The sequence below is a fragment of the Lupinus angustifolius genome, chromosome LG06 (assembly GCF_001865875.1).
Source record: "Lupinus angustifolius cultivar Tanjil chromosome LG06, LupAngTanjil_v1.0, whole genome shotgun sequence".
NCBI classification, from domain to species: domain Eukaryota; kingdom Viridiplantae; phylum Streptophyta; class Magnoliopsida; order Fabales; family Fabaceae; genus Lupinus; species Lupinus angustifolius.
Genome location: NC_032014.1, coordinates 18,724,610 through 18,734,572, shown reverse-complemented (window position 1 = coordinate 18,734,572; position 9,963 = coordinate 18,724,610). Strand labels below are relative to the sequence as shown.

The 9,963-nt window shown below is 34.9% G+C and overlaps 1 long non-coding RNA gene across 2 annotated transcripts in view; it reads right to left on the bottom strand.

Annotated features, from left to right (window-relative positions):
- LOC109350889 overlaps positions 1 to 7,436 on the bottom strand; it is a 10,136-nt gene extending 2,700 nt beyond the window's left edge. Inside the window, exon 1 of one of the 2 annotated variants that reach the window (XR_002108140.1) lies at positions 7,425 to 7,436. This is a non-coding gene — a long non-coding RNA (uncharacterized LOC109350889). Of the gene's footprint in view, positions 1 to 5,719; positions 5,731 to 7,424 lie in introns of those variants that run through there. The other variant, XR_002108141.1, reaches the window with a different exon arrangement.

The following is a 9,963-nucleotide window of genomic DNA, read 5'->3' as shown; positions in this document are numbered from 1 at the left end:
AATTCAGAACCTTGGTAATAGTAATAACCAAGGTGGGGTAAGACAATCTTTTGTTTTGTGAAGCAATATGAGGGAAACCATTAAGAGAATAAAGCAAATCTATGTTTATAACCAATGTAATACACTCACATGGTCATGCTTCCCACTCATGTGTTTCTATAGTCTTGAGGGAATGAAGAGATCAAAGGAAAGAAGTTTGTTTGAAATTATAAAGTGTTTGTTGCAAAACCTCGTAGTGGTGTTATGAGTACCACAGAGCAACGTAAAGTATGGACTTATTTTGAATGAGTAGAAGAGAATTCCCCATCAAAGTAGTTAAGAATGGTGAGAATATAATAGCACCTACTTTTTTAGTTAGTAATGGATGGAAGTGGGGGTAGGTTTCAGTTGAGTTGGAAGTTGAGTGACATGTGGGTGGTTTAGGATTGACGAAGATGTAGGTGGTTTAGGATTAAGGAATGATGTAGGTACTTTGGGATTCCAAAAAATGTCACTTTTCAATAGAAAATATCCACAAATACATATATTTTTTATTTCTCATTTTTTGAAAAAGTATTATGGCCCGAAAAAAATGGGTGTTCATAGATGTCACTCTTTATTTGTTGCTTACTTGATAGCAGATAAACTGATGTTTGAGGAATATCATGGTAAATAACTAGTAAAGAAATAAATAGTAATATTGTTGAGGCCCTTAAAAACCTACCTGACAACTTCTCATTATCTGAAAATGTCTAACATCTTGTAACTTAAGTTGTCTTCAGGCTGACTCGAGTTTGTTCTTGAGAGGTGTAATTAAGATGTGGAAATGAACCAAGAATGAAAGTTAGTGTACTATTAGAACTTTTAGTGAAAAAAGGCGAAACCAAATACACAGGTCGGTGTGCTGCAGAAATTTGGTGACACCGGGTTAAAACCAAGAAGGCAGGTTGGGGTACTGTTGGAACTTGGAGTGAAAAAGGTAAAACTAAAGACATAGGTTGGTGTACAGCTATAATTTGGAGACACAAGGTTAAAATCAAGAATGCAAGTTGGGGTATTGCTGGGACTTGGAGTGAAACAGGTGAAACCAAAGACGCAAGTCGGTGTACTGCCAAAATTTGGAGACACGTTAAAACCAAGAACGCAAGCCATGATACTATCAGGACTTGGAGTCGAAAAGGTGAAACCAAAGATGCAGGTCGATGTACTACCAAAATTTGGAGACATAAGGTTAAAACGAAGAACGTAGGTCGGTGTACAATCAGAAATTGGAGTGGAAAAGGTGAAACCAAAGAAGCAGGTCGGTGTACTGCTGAAATTTGGAGACATATGGTTAAAACCAAGAATGCAGGTTGGGGTACTATGAGACCTGGAGTGAAAAATGTGAAACCAAAGATCTAGGTCAGTGTACTGCAGGAATTTGGTGACATGAGGTTAAAACCAAGAACGCATGTCGAGGTACTGCCAAGACTTGGAGTGGAAAATGTGAAACCAAAGACACAGGTTGATGTACTGCCAGAATTTGGAGGCACAAAATTAAAATCAAGAACACAGATCGAGGTACTGCCGTGACTTAGAGTGGAAAAGGTGAAACCAAAGATGCAGGTCGGTGTTCTGCCGGAATTTGGAGACATGGGGTTAAAACCAAGAACGCATGTTGGGTTATTGCCGACACTTAGAGTAAAAAAGGTTTCATATCAGGCTCAGGATCCTGGAATGGTTGACTTCGAGGTCATCCAACACGGGGTCCTCAAAGTTATAATTTAAGGTTATCAAGCAAGAGGCCCGAAAAATTATAAGAACATCAGGCACAAGGCCTGGAAATATTGGCTTTGAGGTCGTCAAGCACGTGATCCTTGAATTTATAATCTAAGGTCGTCAAAACAGGATCCTCGAAATCATAATTTTGAAATACATCAGGCACATGTCCTAGAAAGCTTACCTCGCACATCAAGGTACGGTACCTAGAAAAATTAATTTTCACGTCGAGGTACACGACTTGGAAAGTTTAAATTTCACATTGTGGTACATGACCTGAAAAGTTTAGATTTCACGTCGAGGTATAGGACCCATAAATTTTAGATCTCACATTGAGGTACAGGACCTGAAAACTTTAGATCTCACATCGATGTACATGACCCGAAAAGTTTAGATCTCACGTCAAGATCTACTTCCCAGAAGGTTTAGATTGCACATCGAGGTACAAGACGCGAAAAGCTTAGATTTCACATCGAGGTACACGATCCGAAAAGTTTAAGTTGCTCGTCGAGGTACAGGACCCGAATAGCATGTATTTCATGTCGAGGTACAAGACCTACAAAGTAATTTGCTCGTCGAGATATAGGACCTAGAAAGTTTAGATTGCACATTGAGGTATAGGACCCATAAAGTTTAAATTTCATGTCGAGGTATAGAACCCGAAAATTTCAAATTTCACGTTGAGGTACAAGACCCGGAAAGTTTAAATTTCCCATCGAGGTAAAAGACCCGGAAAGGTTTGATTTCACATTGAGGTGTAGGACCCGAAAAGTTTAAGTTGCTCGTCGAGATATAAGACCTAGAAAGTTAGATTTTGATGAATGTAAAATAATGAGTGAGTGTTTGAGAGTATGTTATGTGTGATGTTTGCCATGATGTCATGAATGAGTTATGAATGTAATATGATGGAAGGTAGAAACTATGCACGAATGTTCTAGTGCGCTAATGAATTGCGTTTGATATATAATTTTTTATCCTTTTGTTGGGCTCGACTAAAATGTGAACCCATTTTTAACTACTGTAGACTGAGATGATCTACTGATGGCTTGTTGTCTCGATATTGTATTAATAAGAACAATTAATCTCAATAATGTTGCCCAGTATAAGTTGTTTGGAACTTCACCCTCGGGATATGGTAGTGTAATTTCTTGTTTTCCTTTGGTGGAAATAATTTGATTCCCTCAATTTGCTTAAACTATAATGAACATTGACATAAGGGTGTTCATCTAACTTTTCCTATTTTAGCCCAGAATACCTGATGTAAGTATCTGTCGGGAATTCTCTTTTTCTGATGATACTAAATCACCTTTTCAGCTTTTCGACTTAGTACCACTTTCATTTTTTTAGGCCACCCTTGCGTGTTCTCAACTTAGCACTCTTTTTACATTGTTTTTGTTTTTTTGTCTCTTTTTTTATCACCTTTATGCAAAATTGCCACAATTTTAGGCTTTATGAAAATTTTAAATTTGGGGAAACTTGGATGCAGCAAAAAAAAAAGCCATAGTATGAGATACTAAGGGTTAACCTTCTATTCAAATTATCTTGACTTTGATTTTCTGTAATTTATGTTGCACTTTGAATAAAAGAACAATTTTGTTTGAGTTGACTTTGATTTTTATATCCTTCAGGTTAAATAGGGTGACTAGAGTATGAAGAGTTTACTCATTTTTTAATGATTGAATGTCATAAAAACGGATGAAAAACTACCCAAGGTCAATCACAAGAAACTTAATTCCATAATGTCTATAACTCAAATGGGGTGACTAAGGATATCTTCTTAGTATTTGCGAATTACGAAAGAAGCCTTGTGTCATCGTAAAAGTCTGCCTAAGAATCCACACCACCTTTCAATAGGTCAGAATACACCTAAAGGGGGGGGGGGAGGTTGAGTAGGTGTCGCGGATAACTTGTTCCCCTTTTCCTATATTTGCGCAAAACAAAAAACAGACTACAACTAATCGATTATGCTTGGACTTAATCGAATAAATAGTGCTCATGCTTAATTGATTATGCTTGTGGATAATCGATTATCCTGACACTTACACAACTTGATTCTTTGGTTTCTTGCACAACAAGTTACCAATTACTGATTCTGTACAAAGTTAATTGGTTAATAACATTACAGAAAGATAGTAAACATATTATAGCATGCTACTCATTATTAACACAATCAATCATAAAAGTAAAGAGATTAGGGATTAGAAAGAGGTGCACAAGGAATTCTATCCTGGTTCGTTTGCGGTCCACTCCAAACTAGGCCTCCCCTTTTGATCTTGAGAGATTTTTCTTCCACTAATGTAATTGTAAGTTTACAAACACACTTCGAATTACAAAAACTAGAAAACTATGCCGATCCTTACTTAGCTCATATTGAGCTTGACAACCTAGGTTTGACCTAACTTAATCACCTACTAGGATCTCCTATCCATTCGCGATCGGCCCCAACCCCGGTATCCCTTGAACTAAGATCTCTTAGCCCATGAGAAGATGATCATTATCTCTCTCGTAGTGAAGCAATTCACAAAGAGGTCAAATTCCTTGTTAAAACAGAATGTATTGCTTTGACTTGAGTACTTAATACTCAGATTCAACAATTAAAAACTCAATCTAAAACACAAAGCATAAAATCCACAAGAACCTAATTCTAAATGAAATTTAATGCATTAGGTTTTCCAAAAATGATTCACACTCTTTTTCAGAAAATGATTTTCCTCACAAATCTCTCAAAGAAATCAAGAACTAGATGCAAGAATTAAATGCATTGAAAACTAGAGACAGTATGCAAGGATATTAACCTCTAAGCCTAAATCAGAATGCTTTCTCTCCCTAGGTTTTCTAAATGCACTTTCTCACTACAATGCAATCTATGAAAATGTATGCTCTCTAACAATTTTCGAAATATGCAAGTTGGAAAGAATTACAACATTTATACTAATCCTAATGATATTGATATTAATTGATTATTGTTTCATTTAATCGATTAGCAGCTGTTAAAAATCATTTTTTTGTTATATCTTAATCGATTATGTGGTGCTTTAATCGATTAACCTGCTAACATCATTGGGTGAGTTAGTAATTGAATTCCAGATAATCGATTACACAAACTACTTATTCGATTATAGTGAGTTAAAAATGTTTTTCTTGATTTGTGGTAAACTTCCTATATGATATGCACATACTATACATAGCTTTTAAAAATATGTTACCTTTAATACATGAGACTATGTATGTGTATGCATGAGCCTACTTATCATAAGATATCTAGATGTTATGTCTCAATTTTAATCTTGTTCAATTTAGTTCTTGTGAGACTTTTCACCTAGGTTTACCTAACCTAAACTCAATCTAAGGCAATCATCTTAAGACTTCTAAGTACAATAAATATAATAAAGTCCGAAGTCTATTGATGCAACCTATGAGTCTTCGGCTCGTTGTTTGTTGTATGATCTTCAAGCTTTCTTGTATATGCGTTTTTTTCATCAAAACTTCGGTTAGCCTTAAATGTACAGGTCTTGAATCTTTGCACTTTCACCTTGGTCTTATATTTGCATCATCCTCCATATAAATTTTTTTCTTTAAATATCTCATATTAATACATGAATTAATTTATTTGGTTTATTTTGTTATGATTTATTTTTGGTAAATGTGATGGTGGTGTGTAGGGATGGCAACGGGCACCGGCTGGCACGGGTAGTAGCTACCCGCTACCCGTTTTAAAATAAGAGAGCATTACTCATACCCGCCCGTATCAGTACAGGTACCCGTGTGCGGGTATTACTGGATACCCACGGGTTTCCTATGTTATAAATGAATTTTAAATTTTTTACTTCTATTATATTTCAAATGAGATGAAACTTAATTATTTTTGTACCTTTTGATTGAATATTTGGCAAAATGCTAAATTTTTATTGGTGTTTTCTATTTGTGAGATTTTTTGTTCTTATTTCCTTAACAAAAAGTATATATATTTTTTTTGTATAACATGTGTGTTTCTACACATGTAATAATAGTAGTGTGTTTCACCACCAAACTCAATAAAATATGTAAACAAAGTAAAAGGAAAAAATGTACATAGTGTAATGAATGTTATAATAATGTACTTTTCATTTTAATTAAATATAATATATTAATCATATAAATAACGGGTACCTGCGGACACGGGTACCATAATACCCGTACCTGCTCGTATGTACTATGGGTATTTTTAAAAACTCGTTTATAAAACCGGCGGGTACCCGTTTGTAACCCGTGTCCGTATGGGATTTACTCACGGGTACCCATGGGTACTGGTTTTTTTGCCATCCCTAGTGGTGTGTGATGTAGGATGGTAAGTTTGTATGATCAGTGCACTAGTATGTACTTGTTAAAAAGACATACAATGAAAAATAATTTTTTATTCATAAGAAGGAAACATGTGACCCATTATTTTGCAACCCTAAACCCTAGGGTGGATCCAAGAGGGTATATTACAATATAGTTTTAGAGAATAACACTGGGTTGAGGTGAGTTCCTACAGTTGAGTCTGTTTCATATCGTCCTCAAATTAAAAAATTTCCTTGAAACTTGATAAATCCTTCATTAATCAGGTCTCGTAAGCTCTTTAATTGATTTCCACCTCGTGTCGGATATGGAGGCACCATGATACATACAATGAGTATTCGGGTTGAAACCCTTTGGATATGGAGGCACCACCTCCTTAAAGGGAAGGAGAGTTAACAAACCCCTCTGAACAAGTTGTGGCAACAACTTAGAGTAAGACATGGGATCACATCATAAAGAATTTTTCTCTTTCATTTTCGAGATGGTCCTCCTTGACTGTGAGTAGAAGAATGTTTTTCTGTCGTTGAGGTTGGTTGAAGGTTTCGATGAAATATGCATCACCTTCCATCCATTCACTTGTAGTTTCATCTCGGGTTATGTGTTGAGTTGGATCCTTCACACCTCAACCACTTCTCAAGCGACTTTCTATATTTCCCCTATGGTCGTCGTCACATGATGAAATCCCAAGGATACACATCCCAACATTATACCAAGGATACACATCCCAAATTTAACCTTTGGTGGCACAACCAAACCCTAGACTAAGCATATGTCAATGATGTATGCCTAGTGCAAATGCATGAATCTTACTTATCATAACTCCTTTCTTCATCAAAATTAAGTAGGTCAATCATGATGGCATCATTTGATATTTTCCATTTCGATTTCGCCGTTTTTTATGATGACAAACTCTAAAACAAATATTGTTTCATTGACTTGATGTTGGACATAATGTGTTTGCAATGGTTGAATCAGAATGTGCTGCTCCTCTTACTTTGTTCTCCCCCTCAATTCATGTAAGAGGTGATACAAGGATATCACTTCAAGATTATTTGTGGAAGCTCAATACAATTGCAAAACAGCCTAAACAATATTTTCTCCCCCTTTAAGCATGATAAAAAAGTTATGATATTATATGATAATAACAGCCAAAAGCATGGAAAGATTTTCAAAAAATTTACTGGTCATAATTGATTAAGTAATCAAGGATAATCTATTAAGCAATCTAAAAAAGAATTAAAAAGGTTCACAATTTATATCATTAATCAATTATTTCATCGAGTTAATCAATTATTTAGAATAAAATCAGATTACGACATAAATGAATTGCGAGATATATTCATATGTGTAATTAGGCAATATAGCACAAAATGATTAATTGTGTATAAGATAAAGTATATAAAGCACATATTAACCATTCAGTTTAAAAGAGTACAGAAGATCGATATAGTCAAAAGTTCACGCAGTAATTCATACATAACCAAAGTTAACAACAAAAGTACGAGAAATGACAAAGTAAGTGCATCAAGTACATAAGATGTTCGAAACATATTACAACAAAAAACAAAATACAATCTTAAATCATGCACACACCTTAGACTCTAAAAAATCCTATCTAGGCTATTCATGAGGTGGTGGTGATGATGAGTATCCATGTGTGGTGCGCACTATGAAGATGATGTGGTCTAAGTCTATAGTTAACCTTTCTTGCTGCTGCTGGAACTCAACTGCCATAGAGTTTGTCAAAGACTAAAAATGGTTATCAATTTGCACATTTAGACGCTGTTCCATAGCATCCAAGTGTGAAAGCCCAAAAGATGGTTCGTGAGGCACAACATTTGCCTCATTTTGTGGTTGCTCGGGGTTTGGCTCACTATGATTTGTAGCAAAGTCTTCATCAAGTAAGTCTTCATTCACATTGGCATTATGATCCTCTTGATATTTCCATACATTTCCAAACTTGTATATTCCCAGCTTGTGAATAAGATTGTCACCGACAAGGTGCTCTCAGGAAATTGTAGTCATTATATCCACATCTGACGTGTCGATTTCATACTAATCAATGACATGAGAGATGAAAATTCCATTGGCAAGAAACCTTGGTGAAGAAGAAGCTATTCCATTCATGACCTTTAGGATTTCAAAAGGCCAATTCATCGTAATACCTTCCCTTATGGCAAACATTAGCTTAAGATCGTTGATTGTCAGTTGAGCGTGGTTAGTGTTTCTTTGAACTAAAATATACGCAATCAAATAATGCAAGAGTCGATTTTCAACGTATAATGACCCAACTTTGGTCAATTCTCCTTGTACATACATATGAGGTTCTCTAAAGCATGACTTATACATTTCAATAGCATCAAATGAGTCTCATAACTCATTATTGCAATCTCTTAGCATGGATCCATCTCTGGATAGTCCTCCAACATCCAGAAATAATTCACTACGCTAGAGTTGTAGTTCAACAATGCTTATTTTAGATGTATAACAGTGCTTTCATGCGCTTTCTGTTTGACCGTAGTAGTATACTGTCATTATTAACAGTGCTTCTCAAACGTTGTTGTATTGAATATAAACCATAGTGCATCACACAAGAAATGTTGTCATATAGTGCATAAATACAACAACGCATCGTCCATAAAGCACTGTCATTTAGGTCTTACATATACAACGCATTTTATAGGTATTATTAACAGCGCTTATAGTTGTGTTATTGTAGTGCATATATATAACAACGCATTATCATAAAAGTGTTGTTGTATTATTCATAAATATTCTCAAACAACACCTTAATACAACATCCCAACATATATTGCACTATTGTATTAAGCATATACAACATCATTGTCTATAAAAAGCGTCGTTGTATTGATCCTTTACAACAGCGCATGTCAGGGCTTCCCCTAGAATTCATTGTTGATTTGTATAAATTAATACCTACATATACATTTATTAGCAGAACAGATATTCTCAACAACAGAACATTTATAGATTATGAACAACACATGCACATTAATACAAGTCCGAAGTTTGTTTCATTAACATCAATATAATACAAACTACAAGCAATGAATATCATGTCAATTATGTTTTGACAGAGTATATAATTACAAATAAAAGATTAATCAAATTAAAAAGAATCAAAATTATACAAATTAAAAACAATCAAAATTAATCTATAATTATACAAAGACGACTTGCATCTACTTTTTCCTTTTCTTTGATTGTTTTTGGCTTGTAAGATCATCATTATTTGGAGGAACAACCCAAAGCCCTTCATCGTGATCATCTCTTGTATATAAATCATCATCCATAGTTGGTCCGCTCTCATGCGACTAATATGTCCCAAAAAGAGGATCATCTTCATCAATATCTTCATATTCTTGGTCATCAATATTATTGACGATTATTTTGTTAGTTAAAATAAAAATGGACCATTTCATATCAGCTGGGTCACTAACATAGAATACTTGTTGAGCTTGTATGCTAGAATAAATGGCTCATCTTTATATTCTAGCCTATTAAGATCCACCTGCAAGAACCCTAACTCATCAACTCAGAATCCATTGTTATTATCAACCCACATATAATAAAAATCCGGCATCCAAAACATTGCGTAATTTAATTCCCATATTCATTCAATCGCTCCAAAGTATGACATGTTCGCATATATTGGGTTTCTATCTTTTGCACTGGACATGTGTAAAGTTCGACCAACAAGAGTCACACCAATATTTTTCATTTTACTTTGATCATCTTTTTTTTCCATATAAAATGTGAACCCGTTAATTAGGTAACCAGTGTAGGATAAGACATGAATACTTGAACTATTGGCTAACCATTTCAATCTTTCGGTAACCGAATGTGCATTTATATTCAACTCCTCATCAAAGTGATTTTCTTGCC